Raw genomic sequence first — 20,581 nt, 5'->3', positions numbered from 1 at the left:
GCCTAGCAAAAATAGCGGAGACTTAATAGGGTCCAGATGTTGACACAGCCACTCACCTTCCCCGTTGCATGGATGCGTTTCATACTGAATTTCACCTAAGGAATTTTAGACTTTAAAGATAATCAAAAACACGGCTAGCTTCCCTTTGGGATTCTTGCTGATTTGGGAGATCAAAGATGTCCCAACAACACAACGAACGTCGACAAAGTTGGGTTTCTTTGCCCACTAATGAAAAGACTAACTCAGCGTAACAATGGTCATTTTAGCGCTTTTGTCCAAGATCTGCTCCAAGCCGCTTCTCTTCTCACATATTTTTATAATCCGCACCCCCCCGCCCCCCACGGTTTTCTTCCCCTTGTGCTATCAGACAACATGGTCGGTGTGCTAACAACATTAGCTTCTGTTTCAAATACAATTAAATGGATGCCCTTGCTGGTTAATTCTTGGCATACCTAAAAAATACTTTCTCCGCGTCTGAGATGTTTAAATTCCAAACAATGAATGACTCCCAAGGGCATCTCACATGGAGTTCGGTGGGATGGGAATCTGGCCCAAAGGAAAGGCACCGCCTCCCTCCCCCCCCACCATGGTGGCCCCTCGCTTTTTCCGGAGGCGGCCTGATTTGACTTTCTGTGAGGGGCTGAGACATAACATAACTCTTGACTTTAGAGAAAGCCCCGCACTCTCGTAGACCCACATCTAGAGACCAGGCTGTTTTCATTACACACTCACTGGAATGCATGGGATCTGCGACGGGTCTCTGGGGATTGTACAAACCCCAGAGCAGGAATGGCAGAAATTTGACTTCCAGAGCCTGCTGCCCCTCTTTTATTTACTCTTGGGCTTTTCCCCCTTTCTAAAGAAACTATCAAGGGAAATAGTCTCAAAATCATTTTAAAGGGCCAGACAAGAGAGACATAACCTCAATGAGGCTTTCTTCCCCCAAGATTAGGGTATCCTGTGGGCATGAAAGACAGAGGCATGAAAATGGGAAGCTTATTTACCATTTGGGTCCGGATTTGCACCCTGCTCTGCCACTCAGCTTACACCGAGGCTGGGTAGGACCTCACTGTCTTGCATTCTGGTTTTTTTTTTTTTTTTTTTTCTATAAAAAGAGGACAGCCACATCTCAGAACATGCTTCTGCAGATGACATGGGTCTCTGGCTTCTGCTACTGGCAACCAGTGGATTTCTTGAGAAAGATATTGTTTCCGTCCAGGTAGGAAGTCACCACAGTCAAGCTTTATTTTGAGTTATATGACCTGGAAAATATTTAAGAAGGTAAATAAAGAGTTGGTCTATTTAAGGAGCAGCCTAGGTCATGCCCAGAACCCGGGTCTGCTCCAGTAGCTGCTCTCAGTGGGAATTTCAGACCAACTGAATTCCTTTCCACCCGTACGTACCAGGCTCCCACATCAGCACATGCAGTCAGCGTTTACAGGAGGGAATGAGCCAGACCTGGTCCCTGTGGTCAAGACACCGAAGAAGGATAGTGGAGAAAATAAGTAATTGGACAGAATAGTGTAATAAATGCCACGAGGAGGAAAGCATAGGTCCTCAGAACACCTGCTAAGACCCGAAAGGTGGGGGAAAGTTTCCCAGGGGACAGTGATATTGAAGATGGGAACTCAGTGACAAAGGAGACAGACTGGAGGACACGGGGGCAGACATGTGGAAGTGAGACCAAGTGGGACGTGTTCTGGGAGGTGAGAGACGTGCCATGAGGAGCAGCAGGGCTGGGGGAGAGGGGAGCATGATGGCACATGAGGCCTGGGAGGGAGCAGGTCCCATCCTCGAGGGTTGTAGACTAGTTTAGGGAGTTTGGATAAAGCTGAGGACAATTGGGAGCCACTGAAGAATATAAAGCAACAGAGTAACATTATCAGGCTTCTATTTTACACTTCTGCGAGCTCGGCTTACAAGCAGTTGTTTCCATGAGCCTCTAAAGTTCCCTCTGCTCACTATCCCATCTTTTATCCTGCTGGATGGTGACTAACTCTTCCCCAATTTGTATGCCTCTCGAGCCTGGAGACTGGGTCTGCTCACCCCTAACCTCTCTGTCCCCTACAAAGTGCCTGCATGAGGTAGGAGCCGAATAAATATTTTCTGAGCAATCTAAAAGGAGAAAGAGAGAAGAGTGCACAGTTCTGACAAGAGTACCAGGCACAAGTCTGAGCCCTGAGCTATCGTGAGGTCCTTAACTCTCTACAACAATCTTATGAAGCAGGTACCATTTTTGCCTCTGCTGATTGAGGAGAAACTGAGACATAGAGAGATTAAATCGCTTGCCTATGGTCACATGATAGTATATAGCTGACATTTGGGGGTTGAGCTTACATGACCTAGCGGTAGGGTCTGTCCTTTCCTGATGAAAGAAACATTCACCAGGCTGCTGGCTGTTTACTCAGACAAGAGTTGCCAGGTGTCCATGTGATATTCTGCATTCTCTCTCTGCCGTGCCCTCCTCCTGTCTCAGTTGAGGGCACCACCTGGACCATCTAGAGATACCACAGGAGAGAGGGAGTCAAGTGGTTTCCTGGATAGGACGTAGCACCATCAGCAAGGCCTCTCAGAGAAGCAGGGCCCCCTCTCTCAGGGCTTAAATAGAATGAAAGACTTTTGAAGACAGAACTGTGAGAAGCCTGGTGCCCAGTTCTGAAATACTGAGCAAAGCCAGCAGAATGGTAGACAGTGGAATTATTTGGCTGGAATGGCCAGTCGGGATTCCCTCAGGAACTAGGTTATTGGAGTCCTGTGTATTGACACAGGCAGCCTCTGATCTCCCTAGCAGGCCACCTCATGATTTCTCCAGACCTCCTTTTGCACCTCTGTGCCTTCGCTTATTCTGTTCCTTCTACCTGGAATGCCTTCTTGCCTAGTCTGGCTCATTCCTATGTCCTTTGAGACTCAGTTCAAATGCCTATGGATTCCTTCAAGCACCATCTTCACCGTGCCACTGTCATTCCATCCCTAATTGCCTGGGACAGCCTCCTAACTGACTCCTCACCTCATCTTCTGTCCCTACACTTGACTCTCCACAAGGTTGTCCCAGGGATTGACAAAGACTCTCTCCTTGACCAAATTCTAGTCAGGCTCCCCTCAGCCTGCTGCCCTGCCCTTGAGCTGCTGAGCCCGGTTTTAGCAAAGAACCTTGCTAAGTCAGTTTAGCAGGAATCAACCCACCCTTAATATCTGATCAAATTCATTACTCCCCACTTTGCTCTTACCCCTCCTGATCTAAGTCCTCAGCCTGGCTTGAGTGAGAATCCTGATAGGCCATGTCAGCAAGACTCCCCTGCCTTTGACATTTCCTTTAGTGATTTTCATCCACTGACCCCCTTGCTCTTCTGCTTGGCTATAAATCCCCACTCATCCCTGTTGTGTTTGGAGTTGAGTTCCATCCCTTCCCCTACTTCCACGGTCTTGAATAAACTCTTCCTTATCATTTTAACAATTATCAGAATAATTTTCCTCTAATAGCATCCTATTGAGATATGGTCTGTCCTTTGATAGAATCCAAAGTCCTTACCATGATCCCCCCAGGGCTAGTCCTCTCTGAGGCCTCCTGACTTCATCTGTACTTGCTTGTTTTGGCCACACTGGGCTCTGCTCCTTTGGGTCTTCACCTTTCCACTTTTGCACTTGTTCTTCCTTCTTTCAGGAATATGCTTCTCCAGCTCTTCTCATGCTCACTCCCTCGCTTTATTTGGGGCTCTGGTTAAATGCTACCACCTCAAAGCAACCTTCCCTGGTTTCCCATCCAACCCAGAGCACCTGCGACTCTCTAGTTTGTCACCTCTCCTTTGTTTACCTCACATTATATATCTGTATCTGCATTATCTTATGTTACTGTGTTATTGGCCATACTCCCAGGAGGGCAGGATTTCATCTGCCTGGTTCACAGTTGTATCAATAGTGCCTAGAAAAAAATGTCTGGATTATAGTAGATGGCCATTAAATGTTAGTTTATGAGTCATTCAACAAACGTATTTGAACACTGTTCCAGGAAGGGAGGCATCAGGAAGGAGGATTACATTTTACCCAGATGGCTCAAATGGGTATGAATGGAGAGGAAACACCTATGGTCTCTCTACTCTCTCTCTCTCTGATCACTATGGCTCTAAACCTGCCAGCTATAAAGCCCCAGTGAAGCGGTCCACAGGAGTTGATCTTCTGGAACAAAGAGGAAGACACAGCAGGGTCTTGGAGCATGGGGGTGAATTCAGAATAACCATCTAAAGCACCCAGTCTGTACCAGGCCCTCTGCTTGGCACCAGGGATACAAGATTGAGGAAGACACAATTTCTTCCCTCTCTTGCTATGGGAAAGCCTCCTTTGATACATTCTGAGAAGAATTATAGACCCTTCTACTGTGTTCTCAGAGCATTCAGAACATCTCCATCAGCAGATTTTGCCTTATATATATATCTTATAATGGATTACATCTATGTGGCTACTAGTCTCATTTTCTCCAGTGTGAGCTCACTGAACTCAAGGGACTAGATTTTATTCACTGGATCAGTTAGGTACTGCCACAATCATGCCGTATAACAAACAACTGTATAGCCTGTTGAAATCTTTAGTTAACCCAACAGTGCCCTTTCTTTAGTCAGCTGGGCATTACTGACTCTGAGAAACGTCAGCAAACACAAACCTCGCGTTGAAGTTTCATGTTGCTGTAAGGGTTGCATTTGCCCAGAAGTCACACCATCCAGGAGACCAATCCTTGATTGTTACGAGACTCAAATATTTCCCTTGTCCTTTTAAAATTTTTCTATTTCTTGTTCCCTTTCTGTTAAAAACTTGCCGTTTTCTCCTTGCTTTTTAGTTCTCTGGACCATTGAGAATGGAGAATACTGGCTTCATGAAATGTTAAATAAAGTTTGTTCTATCACCTAAACTGTCTTCATTTTTTTTTAGCAAGCCTCAGTAACCTGCAGCAATAAGCACTTAGGTAGCTCACACAGCTGGGTGTTGTCTGGGGGCTGCTCATAGAGTTTGGGCTTGTGAGATAGGTCTGCTCTGTTCCACCTGTTTTTGGACAGCCGACTAGACTTGTTTTGGGATACTCTTCTCATAGCAATGGCAGAGGTGCTAGAGGGTAAGCAGAAGAACATAAGGCCCTATAGGGCCTAGGTTTGGAACTAGCCCCCCTTCATGTCTGCTGTATTCTACTGGAACTAGCGAGTCACAGGGTCAACCCCAAACTGAAGAGGCAGAAGAATCCACACTACCTCTTGGGCAGAATGAAGCACAAAGTCACATGGCAAAGGGCATGATGACATGGAGGGGGACAAATTAGGGTGTGGCCATTTGCCACATCAACTTTTGTATCTCCAGTGCTTGATGTATGAATGTATTTAGTACATGCTGCTGGCTTGAAATGAGAAAACTAAACCTGAATGATCAAGTGACTTGCCCAAGTAAGTTGCCCATGATCAGTACAGGGAGACAGAAAGTCTATGGTAGGAAGTATTCAGTAAGAAGCATAAAGCTGGAAAGGGTTTTCCAATGGTTTAGGACAATTCCCTCATTCTCAGGAACCTAGGAGAAGAAATCACTCACTCAAGATCATGCAGCTCATCTGTAACAGAGCTTTCTCTACAAGGAAAATGCCCTGTGCTCTTCTGAGCTCCTCTGGTGTGCTAGGAGCCCATGAGCTATAGGTAGCTGAGGCTCATCATCCATGGGATAAGATGGGGTTTTTCTCCCTTTTCACTGTTCTTTCAAAAACTAGCATACAAACAGGTCCTTAAAGTTGAAGCACTTAGATACGAAAACTCAGGCACAGTTAGAGGATGCCCATCTTGGCAGTGTGAAAGTCTGCTTTTCTGGAAAATGTTCCATTTACAAGATCAAAAGAACTCTTTCCCTTAGGCAGACCCCCAATATAACCCTAGTTCCACAACCCTACTGATGGAGACTGGATCTGGCAGAGTTTATTATTAAATTTTTGTACTGTTAGTCAGCCAAGCACACTCAGAGAGTCCAGAATAATGCACAAAAGAGTCCTTTATTTTACATTCAAGTCCCATCTTTCAGTACCCACCAATGTACGTGGCATGAGAGGCTTTTCCTCTTTTTCACTCTGCCTCTGACTTCCCATGGGCATAGAACCTTTTATCTCACCTGACCAGGTAGCTTCCCTTCTCATGCGGGCTAGAAGATAAAAACTTCCTTTTTTTAAACCTCTCCTGTCTTTGGACCTGTGGATAGAACATTTGTCAGGCACTTATATCATTTATGCCGATGTTATGCTAAAAAGAGTTCCTGGCTCTTCCTCCACTTTACCAAAAGTCCTCTTTTTATTTTAGTTGTATTTAAAGGCATAGCTAGGCTTTAATATCATGAGTGTAACTGTGGGTGTGGAGCCAGGTCAGAGTGGTTTTGGAGGTGGAGGTGATGGTGGTGATGGTGGAGGTAATGGTGGTGATGATGGTGGTGATAGTAGTGATGATGAAGGTTATGGTGGAGGTGATGGTGTTGATGGAGGTGATGGTGGGGATGGTGGAGGTAATGGTGGTGATGATGGTGGTGATAGTAGTGATGATGGAGGTTATGGTGGAGGTGATGGTGGTGATGATGGAGGTAATGGTGGTGATGATGGTGGTGATAGTAGTGATGTTGGAGGTTATGGTGAAGGTGATGGTAGCAATGATGGAGATTATGGTGGTGATGATAGAGGCGATGGTGATGATGGAGGTGATGGAGGTGATGATGGAGGTGATGGTGTTGATGGAGATGATGTGGGGATGGTGGAGGTTATGGTGGTGATGATGGTGGTGATAGTAGTGATGATGGAGGTTATAGTGGAGGTGATGGTGGTGATGGTGGAGGTAATGGTGGTGATGATGGTGGTGATAGTAGTGATGATGGAGGTTATGGTGAAGGTGATGGTAGCAATGATGGAGATTATGGTGGTGATGATAGAGGCGATGGAGATGATGGAGGTGATGATGGAGGTGATGGAGGTGATGATGGAGGTGATGGTGTTGATGGAGGTGATGGTGGGGATGGTGGAGGTTATGGTGGTGATGATGGTGGTGATAGTAGTGATGATGGAAGTTATGGTGGAGGTGATGGTAGCAATGATGGAGATTATGGTGGTGATGATAGAGGTGATGGTGATGATGGAGGTGATGATGGAGGTGATGGAGGTGATGATGGAGGTGATGGTGTTGATGGAGGTGATGGTGGGGATGGTGGAGGTTATGGTGGAGGTGATGGGGGTGTTGTGGAGTTGATGGTGGTACCATTAGTGGTACTGGTAATGATTGGGTCTGGTTGTTGGTGGTGGTACATCTGTGTCACTGATTAGTGGGGCAACAAACTTCAACATTTTTCTACTTTTGGTGTGGATTTCATGGTCTTGCTTTCACACTGTATCACTTCAAAAAGAATCATACTCTCAATAATCATTTGTTGTTACTAGCTATGCCTTTAATTACAGTCAATTATGCCCATAAATTACTTGAAAAATTATTGGAAAGCTGCCAGTTTGGGAGAATATGCTTGGGGAATCCACTTCCTTGTTGAATATCTGTGGGTCTCTATTTATGATCAATCCAGCCTCATGCCTATGAGTGCATGCAATAAGCCTGATAATGTGTGTGAAAGGTCACTATTTGTTTAGCACCAACTCAGTGATAGTATTAGAAACTCACATACACTATTGGTAATTCTAAAACAACTCTGTAGACATTGTTTTGTCCTATTTACTTATTTTCAGTTTGATTCAGAAAAGATTTTCAGGTTTAAGAGTATGTTTACATTATATAAAATGGCATTGCTTTTTTTAAAAAAAGATTTTATTTATTTATTTGACAGAGAGCGTGAGAGGCACAAGCAGGCAGAGCATTAGAGGGAGAGGGAGAAGCAGGCTCCCCACTGAGCAGGGAGCCCTATGTGGGGCTCGATCCCAGGACCCTGGGATCATGACCCAAGCCAAAGGCAGTCGCTTAACCAACTGGGCCACCCAGGTGCCCCCAAATGGCATTGCTTTAAAGATTAGGTAAAAATGGTGGGGCTTCTGGGTGGCTCAATCTGTTAAGTGATCAACTTGTGATTTTGGCTTTGGTCATGATCTCTGGGTCTCTAGTTTGAGCCCTGTATTGGGCTCCATGATTGGTATGTTACCTGTTTAAGATTCTTTCTCTCTCTCTCCCCTGTTCTCCACCGCCCCCCACTCACAATATCTCTCTTTCTCTAAAATAAAATAAAATAAAATAAAATAAATAAAAATCAGCTTAACAATAACATAGGTGGAGCCAGCAGAAAGGTTGGAAGGCTAGCACAATGACTTCCTTATAATTTCCTTTTCGTATGTGTGTTATCTTCACATTTCCAGGGCCACAAATTGGACACATCTTCCTAGCTGCTATTTGGAAAGAGAAGTTGGTTAGTGACACACAACTGAGCCTTCTTCAGAAAAAGTTTACTGGTTGTTTGGTAGGTCAGAAGTCCTGTAAGTGACCTGCAGGCCACCTTCCCAGTGACTGGGGAGCCAGGAGAGACGCTTTTGCTTGTCTCCCTGCCTTGTGTTCCATTCCTCTAGTTTGTAAAGGCAACAGCAGGTGTACAGACTGGGTCCACGTGGGGCTAGTTCTAACTTGTCTTTAAAAAGAGAAGCCACTTGCCATCTTGTGTATATATTGGAAGCAATCTGAAACTTGTAAGATTTTGGGTGCTTAGGATTTGTTCTTAAGCTTGGGGTAAGACACAGACAACCACCTATCCCTTTTACTGTGGGGTTTGTGGTTGCCTTGAACAGTGCCTTCATAGGCACTGTTGAACAGTTGGGTTGAACAGTAGCCAACCCAATGGCTGAAGAAGGCTCAGAGCAAGGGAAGTGTGTGGAGGGTGAGACCAGTAAGAGGGGAGAGAGGACATGGGTAGGGGAATGAGTGGGATTCTCCCTTCTCTTCATTCTGAGGGATATGGATATTTAACTGCCTTTCCCAATAATCCCTAGAAATCCTAATACTTGTGGAATGAGGGATTTTCTCACATATGGGAGAAGACTGGAACCTTCTAAGTAATGTGCGTAGGCACATGTCAAATGATGCATTAGCAGATAAGAAAGTGATCCCAGAGGTGGGAGATGTCAGTGCTCCGTGCTTCCTGTCTTCTTGTTTAGAATTCTTTTTTTGAGATATGATAGGACCTCCAGGTTCTATTTATGTCAACTCGAGATGAGGGAAATGCATGTGTTCTCTATGCACATTGAATTTTGTCCCTCTTCCCTAATGCCTTGGTCTCCCTTATGACATATCTATGGAGAGATAACGTGCTTAGATGATAATAAGGCAGTGGAGTTTACCAAAGAGCTACTGTGTGCCAGATACCACACTGATTGCTGCACTATGTCACCTCCTTTCTCATCCTAACAGGAACCATTATCACCTCCAAGTGTACATGAGCAATGTAAGACATAGGGAGGTTGTAGAAACGGTGTAATATCTTTTGGCTTAGATGTAATGTGGCTGAGATTTGAACCCAAGACTGTTTGATTCCAGAGCTCACAGGCCAAACCACTAGTGTTTATCACCACCTCTCAAAATAGAAATAGTAGTACAGGAGTCATGGCCTTGAGTTTGATGCTGGCTTTGCCACAGAGAGAAGTGAGAGCCTTGGTAAGGATGCCACATCTCTAGGACTCAAATTCCTCAACTTTAGGGGGACACTGTTGTTCTAAATATTCTCTAAGGTACCTCCAGCCATTGGTGATTCTAGAATGATGCCTATGATCAAGAGCTGAAATACATTACTACCTTTTTTAAAATGGGCCTGGCTTCTTAGAAAGAAGCATTGGCTTGAGATTAGGAGCCTGATCTCATTAAGGAGGCTGATGTTCAGCATGGAGTTTTATGGGCTTTGGAATCTTTGGACTAAGATCCAAATCTTGGCTCCATCATGAGTTTTCTGCAAGTCATTTTATCTCTCTAGACCTCAGCTTCCTGACCTGTAGAATGAGGACAATAAACCTTTCCTACAGAGAATCCATGAATACCTCAACTGTAAAGGTGAGCACAGTATTGTGTCCTCTTTGAGGGTGGGACCATGCCTTATTTATTTCTGCAGACATGGGGTTGGGGCTGGATTGATTTCAAGAGGGAGAAAAAGGCAAGCCTGACTTTCTCTGGAAAACTGAAGAGAAAAAAAACAAAAACAAAACCACAACAACCAGGGTGTGTTTCGTGTTTGTTGGAGGTGAGAAGGGTGCATTTCCCAGCTCCAGTATTTCCTATTGGCCAGGATTTGACCTGTCCGCAGAAGATCACTATCCTCAGTACAGAGGACTATGTTATCTCCTGCTGCACCAACTGGATCATGCTCACATAAAGGGGCATAGCATACAGTGTCTCTGACTTTGATCATGAAAGAAGGAGTTGGGGTGGGCTGGTCTTTCTTTGACCTTATATCAGGTAGCCATGTTGTGCTTACCAGTCTCCCCTCTGCACATGCATACACACGGGTTTACTTGGTGGATTTTCTCCTCGGGGTTCCCCATATTGAGATGTCATCTTGGGAAACAACCGGCTCTGGAGTCACACAGACTCTGGTTGGATCCTGTCTGTTATGAACTTTCTTTCTCAACCACAAAAGGGGGTGATGAGGGTACCTGGGGCCGTTGTGACAAGTAAATCAAGCCCAGTACATGGTGAGGGCTCAGTGAATGCTAACTGCTTTTGTTCTGGGTCCCCTCTGCCTGGCCCTGGGAACTCATCATCACTAAGTAGATAGAGTGATGGGGAGAAAAGGAATGAGAGCTGTGGCTTTCTTTTAAGCTGCACCAGCCACTCTGACCCAGAGTTGGATCTGCAGTTTAACTTAGAAATGTTGAGCTCTGTCAAGGCATCCACAACTTTTAACTGCAACCATTGGCATTTCAGACCTGGGATAGACTTAGCGATCATATATTCTGACCTCCTTTTGGAGTTGGGGGAATTGAGTGACAACAGCTCCAAAAATAAGCAAAGTAAGCAACAGCAACAACAAAATCAGCAACAGCAGCAACAACAACAAAAACCAACCAACCAAACAAACCTAAAGAAACAAAACAAAACAAAATAGTGGTTTACATAAGATATAAGTCTGTTTGTTTTCATGTGAACATCAGCAGCCCAGAACTGAAGGAACAACTCCATGATGATCAGTGAAACGAAGCTCCTTTCAGGCATGTTGATCTCTTATCCTCAATAAGACTTCCACTTTGGGGTCCAGAGACCACAATATAGCTGCTCCTGTTCTGGCTATTGGACCTTTAATCCAGCCTCCAAGAAGGAAGAGAAGGACAAAGAATGGCACAAACATTCCACTTAAGTACACATCATGGGTGTTGTGCAAGCCTTATTGTATGTTCATAAGGATTTCCATATAGAAGGATCACATAAGTCATATTAACTTATATCCCATCAGTTAAACATCATATGTCCATACCTAGCTGCAAGGGAGCTTGGGAAGTATGCTATTTGTTGAGGTAATTATGTACCCAGGCAATATTTTGGAGGGAAAGTTGTGGAGGAAGAAAGAGAGAACGCATCTCAGGAGATAGCCATCAGAGGCTCTAACACACTAAGGTAACACACCTATTTTACTGTAAAGTTCAAATACAGATCCCTTGTCCTCTCAACCCATGCCTTCTCCATGCCATCACAAATTTATGTATGTATATATGTATTTATTTATTAAAGATTTTATTTATTTATTTGAGAGAGCTAGAATGCAAGAAAGACAGAGCATGAGCAGGGGCAGGGGCAAGGGGAGGGCAGGAGAAGTAGACTTCTAGCTGAGCAGGAGCTCCACATGGGGCTCAATCAGGAGCCCTGGGATCAGGATCTGAGCTGAAGGCAACCCTTAAGCAACTGAGCCACCCAGGTGCCCCCATACCATCACAAATTTAGATTACATTTCTCTTCAGTTCTTAGTACAATTTGATAAAAATTTCTAATCACAAGATGTAGCAGCTGGCAAGTTCCAGACTTGGATGAGTTGGCAAGAGTTTAGATGGAGAGTTGGGGAGAACAAAGTGGGGGAGAGAGCCAGGGCCGGCAGTGACACAAATTCCTTCTGTCTGACTGGATCTTTCATGTTGAGAACCTTGGAGCAGGACAGAGGATCTTCATTGCCCACCGCTGAGGGAGCAGAGAGAAATGAGGTCGCTCAGTGTTGAGAGAAAAGGGTGAGAACTTCTAGGGGAAACAAGACATACGTAGAAACTCCATCTGATCTGTAAATGTAAAATAATTTGCTGCTAAGATAGGTAAGCGGGCAGCCAGAGCAGTACCAGTCATCTGAAACAGTGGCCAGAACACTGGGGAAGACCAGAGGAAGAAGATCTGAATCCAGAATTGACAAAGGGCAGAACTGTGGAGCCTTCAGAATGTTTTGGTCTCTGAGACATAGAAGGAGATGTGTGTGAGAGAGGAGTGTGTGTGTGTGTGTGTGTGTGTGAGAGAGAGAGAGAGAGAGATAGATGTGGGGGGAATAGAGAGACAGACATGGGGCGAGAAAGCAGAGATAAAAATGAGAGAGAAAAGTAAAAGGAGGAAAGAAAAAGGAGCATTTGAGACATGATAGAAAAGAATGGAAGAGAAGAAAGAAGGAAAGGAAGGAAGGAAAGAGGGAAGAAATGAAGGAAAGAAAAAGGGAGAGAAGGAGGGAGGGAGGGAAATACAGAAGGAAAGTGGAGAGGCAGAAAGGATGGAGGGAGAGAAAGAGTGAGGGAAGGGAGAGGTGTGTTTACCTGTGAGTTCACATCAGGAAACAAATTGCTGAGTAACACAAACTGTCACAAACTTCTGCCATAATTTAATATCAAAATCTAGCTTCTCCAACACGGCAGATTTCATGGTAGCTCCCCAGTTTCCAGGAAGCAGTGAGGAATCACTGCAGTTTCTCCCCCCTTTTCTGCTCTCCTGAACGTGGTCCTGATCCTGCATGACCCCCGTCTCACCCTGTCTCCACCCCTGGTGGGGTCCAGGAGCCACTTGGGCAATCATGGAGTCATTGGCCGTGCTTTGGCCAAGGAGACCAGGGGCTTCAGTCAGCCATGTGTTTTCAGCGTGCTGGCTGCTTGAGAACCCACATCTGTCAACCTTCACATCAGAGAACAAAAGCTTGCATTTGACATGAGAAGGACAGCAAAAGAGCAGCCCTGACCTGACTGCCATGTGGCGTTCCTAAGCATGCAGAGATTCGGCCTGGAAGATACGCACAATACTTGAAAGAAGTCTTTTATCCAGGCAAGAGGGGATAAACACATCTGTATGGCATTGATTCCCCCCACCCCCTCACCCCGCCTTTTTTTCTGGGATTTGAGCTGGGCTGGGGGAAGGAACAATGAAAACATTTGAAACATCTGACACTGAGTTGGGGTTGTGGGTAGGCAGCATTTAGGGGGAAATGGAAGGTGAAATGCCAAATTTAGTTTGGCTCTTCTTTGTTTCTGGCGCCATTTTTCTCTCTTATATACCCATGTTTTCCTTTTAGCACTGGTTTGCGGGGCGGGGGGTGGAGGAGGAGATCATGTAACATTCCTACTTAGCACGTACATAGCTTGCCTTGTCTTGAAAGGGAAATATACACTGACAACGGAAACCTCACAACCTCCCGAGTGGAGATAGCCTCAGGATTCTGGCTTCCAGGATATTTATTTTGGTTACTGTTTAGTGTACTGAACACCAACCAGGATCCCTTGACTCACAGCTGAAATGGGATCGGAATCCAAAGGCATGATGTCTCTGCTAGAAACACAAAGACTGTAGCTATATGAGAACAAATGATTGTATTTAAGAAGAAACGAGTTATTTGTACAAGGATGGAACCAAGTATACCCATGTGTCAGAAAGAGTTTGATATGTTAGGTTCTGGAAGAGGCTGGGCTGTTTTATTGAAGGCCACCACACAGCCTGCTGGTGCAGCAAGGGTCTCTGCTGTGGTTTACCAGGTGTCCCAGAAAAAGGATAGATGTAGCAGGAGAGATGAGAGAAATCATGAAGGTGATCATCCGAGATGTAGGAGACTTGACATTCTTCATGTGGTTATGTGTTGAAGCAGACCTTGGTTCAAACACAGGTATTTCATCTAGTAGCTGAACGGTGTTTGAAAACTCAACCAACCTTTCTGAGTTTCTTAATCGTTGTTTTAAAAAATAGGATGCATCATATGGTTTCGCTTATTTGTGGAGCATAAGGAATAACATGGAGGACATGGGGAGATGGAGAGGAGAAGGGAGTTGGGGGAAATTGGAGGGGGAGATGAACCATGAGAGACTGTGGACTCTGAAAAACCATCTGAGGGTTTTGGAGGGTTGGGAGGTGGGAGTTTGGGTGAGCCTGGTCGTGGGTATTATGGAGGGCTTGTATTGCATGGAGCGCTGGGAGTGGTACATAAGCAATAAATTCTGGAATGCTGAAAAGAATTTTAAAAAATAAATAAAAATTTAAAAAGTATGTACAAAAATGCTAAAAAATAAGATGCTGTGAGATATAAATGAAAATATACATGTTTAAAAAAGTGTGATATACTAGGAACTTAACAAATGCTAAATAATCTATATTTTCTTATTTCCTACAACTGTGTCCTCCACTAGATCATAAGCTCCTGGAGTGTGTATGTACTAATTTTTGGAATTTCTATATACTATTTAACTTTACAGCCTTCTTAACTTCCATCAAATTTTCTGGGTGGCTCAGGGGCTTAAGCCGCTGCCTTCGGCTCAGGTCATGATCTCAGGGTCCTGGGATCGAGTCCCGCATCAGGCTCTCTGCTCAGCAGGAAGCCTGCTTCCTCCTCTCTCTCTCTGCCTGCCTCTCTGCCTACTTGTGATCTCTCTCTGTCAAATAAATAAATAAAATCTTTTTTTTTTTAAACTAAATGTGCTTACTTGGTTATAATTAACTTTCTTCCCTTTTGAGAGAAATTTTTTAATGTCTTTTTTTGGAAAGTCCTCTCTGAGCTCTTGAAGTATTTTTCCAAATAACAGGTTTTTTTTTTTAAAATAAAGATGTTATTTATTTATTAGAGAAAGAGAGAGAGAGAGAGAGAATGAGTAAGGGGGAGGGGCAGAGGGAGAGGGAGAAGCAGACTCCTCACTGAGCAGGAAGCCCAATGTGGAGCTCGATCCCAGGACTCTGGGACCATTACCTGAGATGAAGGCACAGTTAACTGACTGAGTCACCCAAGCACTCCTCAAATAACAGTTTGATTGAGGTATGGTTCACATACCACAAAGTTCGTCTTTTTTAAAGTGTGCATCTTAGTGATTTTTATATATACACGGAGTCATGTGTTTATCACCACTAATTCCAGAACATTTCATCTACCCAAATAGGAACTCTGTACCTAATAGCACTCATTCTCTATCCCCCAACCTTCTTCCCTTGCAGGTTCAGATAACTATTACTTATTTCTTTCTCTATATTTGCCTATTGTGAACATTTCACATAAATGGGATCATATAATCTGTGGTCTTTGTGATTGGCTTCTTTTACTTACCATAATGTTTTCAAGGTTTATCCATGCTGTAGCATGTATCATTACTTCAATCCTTTTTATGGCTGAATAATATTCCATTGTATGGATATACCACATTTTGAATATCTGTTCATCAGCTGAGCATTTGGGTTGTTACCATTATTGGCTATTATGGGTAATTCTTCTTTGAGCATTCATTTACAAGATTTTGTGTGGACATGGTTTTCAATTCTTTTGGGCATACACTTAGGAGTGGAGTTATTAAGTCATAACTCAATATTTAACTTTGTGCAGAACTGCAAAACTGTGTTCCAAGGAGACCTCATTATTTATTTTTAAGATGTATTCATCTGTCTGAGAGAAAGACAGAACACACACATGTGTGAGTGGAGGGAAGGGCAGAGGGGGAGGGAGAGGCCAGGTGTGGAGTCTGACTTGGGGCTTGACCCCATGACCCAGATATTATTACCAGAGCCAAAATCAAGTGTTGGATGTTCAGCTTACCAAATCACCCAGGAACCCCAATGCTACATAATTTTATATTCCTGCAAGCAATATATGAGTTCCAATATCTACATCTTTGCCAATATTTGTTATTGTCTGTTTTTTTAATCACAGAAAAAAGTCCATTTTTTACTTTTGAATAGAAATAACACAAAATAAATCCTAAAATAAACAAATTTAATAGTGAAGATAAATCTGTAAAGTAAAACTCAGTAGATGCACATAAGAAGTTATCTTTATTTTTAGTACTCTCTGTAATATTAATTTCCTGAACATAATAGGATTGTGAAGTAACCTGGTTCAAAGAAAAATGACACATATTCCTATTAATATTAAATATGAAAAAACACCTCAAACCTAAGAAACATCAATACAAATAACATAGAGCTGACTACTACAGTCTTCTTCTAGTATTTTACTAATGTATAAATGGATTATATAATAGACCTAATGCCCTGCATTGTCTTTTGTAGTGTAACTTCCCAAGACTTTCAGTATTCCAGGAAAGGGCAGTACGTTGTGTGGTCAATGGCTTTTTAGGTTATATCCATCCTGGTGGGTATGAAGTGATATTTTGTTATGGTTTTGATTGCATTTCCCTGATGATTAATGATTTTGAGCATCTTTTCATATACTTATTGGCTACTTGTATATCTTCTTTGAAGAAATGCCTCCTCAAATACTTTGGAGAGTAATTAATTACTCAATTAATTTTAGAGAGAGTGAGAAAGTGTGCTAGTGGAGGGAAGGTCAGAGAGAGAGGGAGAGAATCTTAAGCAAGCACCACACCCAGCATGGAGCCCATTGCTTGGCTTCATCTCATGACCCCAAGACCATGACCTGAGCTGGAATCAAGAATTGGTCACTTAACCAACTGAGCTACCTGGGTGCTCCCTTTGCCCATTTTTAAATTGAGTAGTATTTTTATTATTGATTTGTGATGAAAAAAATATATTTTGGATACAAGTCCCTTTTCAGATATATGATTTGCAAATATTTTCTCCCATTGTATAGTTTGTATCTTTGCTTCTTGATAGTATCCCTTAAAGCATAAAATATTTTATTTCCATTTTAATATTTTTTGTCACTTGCATTTTTTGTACATCTTTAAGAAATTGTTGCTTAATCCAAGGTCATGAAGATTTACCTCTATGATTTCTTCTAAGAGTTTTATAAATTAAAAATAGTTTTAGCTTTTATATTTAGGTCTGTGATGATTTTCAGTTAATTTATGTATACAGTGTGAGGTAGGGATCTAATTTCATTATTTTACAGATGGTGTCCAGTTGTCCCAGACCACTTGTTGAAAAGACTGTAATTTCCCTGTTTAATTCTCTTGGCATTCTTCTTGAAAGTCAATTGACCATAAATTTAAGGACTTATCTCTAGTCTCTTAATTATACTCCACTGATCTGTATTTCTATTTTTATGCCAGTGGCAGATTGTCTTGATTACTGTACATCTGAAGTTTTAAGTTCAGGAAGTGTGAATACTTGAACTTTGTTCTTTTTCAAGATTGCTTTGGCTATTCCTGGTCCCTTAAATTTTCATGTGAATTTTATTTTCAGATTCTCAATTTTTGCAAAAAGGGTATTTGAGACTTTGGTAGAGATTGCTTTGACCCTATAGATCAACTTGGATAATATTACCATCTTAACAATAGTAAGTCTCCCAATCTATGAACATGGTTTGTTTTTCTAATTATTTAGTTTCTTCCATTTTTTTTTCAGAAACGTTTTATAATTTTCAATGTATGAGGCATATGCTTATTTAATTTTATTCCTAAGTATTTTTTTATGATATCATACATGGAGTTGTTTACTCAATTTAATTTTTGGGACTATATTGAAAATTTATAGAAATGCAACAGATTTTTTTGTACACTGATGCTGTATTGTGAAACCTTGCTAAACTCATTTATTGGCTTTAATAGTTTTTAGCGTATTCCTTAAGATTTCTTATATGCAAGATCATGTCATTTGTGAATAGAAATAATTTTACTAACTTCTTTCCTAAGCAGGTTTTTCTTTTTTCTTGCCTAATTTCACTGGCTAGCACTGTGTTGAATAGAAATGGTGAGTTCACATCCTTGCCTTGCTCTTAGTCTTAGAGAGAAAGCATTGTTTTTGACATGTAAGTATGATGTTAGCTGTGGGCTATTCATAGATACCCTTTATCAGATTGAGAAAGTTTCTTTCAATTTTTAGTTCATTAAATATTTTTACCATGAAAGGGTATTAAAGTTTATCAAATGCTATTTTCTGTGTTTATTAAGATGGCAATGCATTTTTTCTTTGACTTAATAAGTCACTGATTGATTTTCATATACTGGTTTCATGTGAAACCAGTATGTGTTGAACAATTCTTGAATTACTCACATAAACTCCACTTGGTCATGATACATAATCCTTTTTTATATTCGTTTAAATTCTATTTACTAACATTTTCTAGAATTTTTGTGTCTATACTCATAAGGGATATTGGTCTATAGTTATCTGCCTATGACACATTTGATTTTTGATTCAGGATAATACTGGCCTCCCCAAATGAGTTGAAATGTGTTTCCTCCTCTTCAAAAGAGTTTGTGAAGGATAGATATTAATTCTTTATATGTTTGGTAGAGTTCACCTGTGCTACTATCTGGACCTGCAGTGTTCACTGGGGTTTTTTGATTATTAATTTAATCTCTTGTTATAGATATATTTAAATTTCTATTTATTCTTGAGTCAGTTTCTGTAGTTGTGTCTTTCTTGGGATCTTAAAAATTTGATTTATGTTACCTAATTTGTTGGCAAAGAGTTGTTATTGCCATAGAATCCTTTTGTTTTTGTAAGGTCACTTCTTTTTTTTTAAATTTATTTTTTATTTATTTTCAGCATAACAGTATTCATTATTTTTGCACCACACCCAGTGCTCCATGCAATCCGTGCCCTCTATAATACCACTACCTGGTTCCCAACCTCCTACCCCCTGCCCCTTCAAAACCCTCAGATCATTTTTCAGAGTCCATAGTCGAGAGACTGTAAGGTCACTTCTGAGGGGAAAGTTGGCACAGAGAGAGTAGATTCCTTGCTAGGTCTATCATCCCAAACAACAAGAGAAAAGTGAGAATGAGAAACAAATACTTAGCTGTTTTCAGTGAAGTGATGCTCTCTCCTGATACATGTAGCTTAATGGATGTCAGGATTTACTGGTATCACCAGTCAAGTTACTTCTCTTCTCAGAAGATACAAAGGAGTCTATACTACCTCCTCCAGGAGAGTGGGGCACACATTCCATTTTATATCAGGACTCTAGAAAATCTCCAGACTCAAACTGGTTTGAGTAAAGAGTTTATGGACCCATATAACTGAAATGCTCAGGAATTCTTTAGGCCATGACAGCTGAATTTCTTTTCATCTTCCTCTACCTTTAACATGGTGGCTTCATTTCTGGCTCTTCATGGTGGCTTTTGGTATTCCAGGGTCATATGCTCCCATATTCAATCCTGCAGAAAAGAGGATGTTTCTTTTTCAGACATCCCAACAAAAGAATCACTATATTTCAGTGACTCTGATTGGGTCATATGTCCATCCCCTGAACCAATCACTATGTCCACGGCCATATAATGACCTGAGTAGCCACCTCCTATGGATTTGGCATGGCATCAACTCCATCCATAATGCATATGAGCTAAGTAGGAGACAGGTGGTTCTGGAGAGGAATATTCAAGGATACCATTCAAGGAAAAGAATTATAATGGATAAGAAAGGCAGATATTCACTGTGATGATTTTCCCATTAACATCTTTGAGATTTATGTTGCCTTATATGATAACCATTAATCATGGCTTTGAACACTTGAGATGGGACAAGGTCAAACTAAGATATAAAAGATGTATTGGCCTTTGAAGACTTGGTAAGAGAATAAAGAATATAAAATAACTCATTAATGATTCCCTTATATTGAATGAATAAATTCCTTATATTGATTACACATTGAAATGATTTTGAATGTATTGTGTTAAATAAAATATATTATCAAAACAAGATCCGCCTTTTCTTTTTCTTTTTGTAACGTGGCTATTAGAAAATTTAAATTTACATTTGTGGCTCATATTATATTTCTATGAGACTATGCTATTCGAGATGTTTCTATTCATCTTTAAGTTCCATATTAGATGTGTGTGTTATCTGTCTTAGATAATAATTCTTTCAATAGAATGAATGTATACTTCCTCAACAATCTGACTTCAATATTATATTTCAAACTTATTTCCCTTAATAGTAGGACCATATCTCCTGGGCCATGTTATATGCAAACAGGCCTCTGTCCTCTTGTCTCCTAGTCCAGCCTGTGGAGATGATGGAGTCACAACACAGAAGAAAGAAGTGGATGAGAAGGTGTACGAAAAGAAACAGGCTGTCATATGAAGAATCATTCATCTCTTGATGCTCTAGTCATAGCTAGAGAACCCTCATTCTCTGAGGTGCCCCAGAGTTTTAAGGACTGTCTGGGGGCATTGTCCCCAGTAATCTAGTCATGGACTTAATCCAATTTGGACTTCCTGGAAACTCTTCTTAAGATTCCCAGTGTCCATAAATATGCTGGTTCCCCCTTT

The sequence above is a fragment of the Neovison vison genome, chromosome 12 (assembly GCF_020171115.1).
Source record: "Neovison vison isolate M4711 chromosome 12, ASM_NN_V1, whole genome shotgun sequence".
Taxonomy (NCBI): Eukaryota; Metazoa; Chordata; class Mammalia; order Carnivora; family Mustelidae; genus Neogale; species Neogale vison.
The sequence above is the reverse complement of the archived record's forward strand: the minus strand, read 5'-3'. Positions refer to the sequence as shown.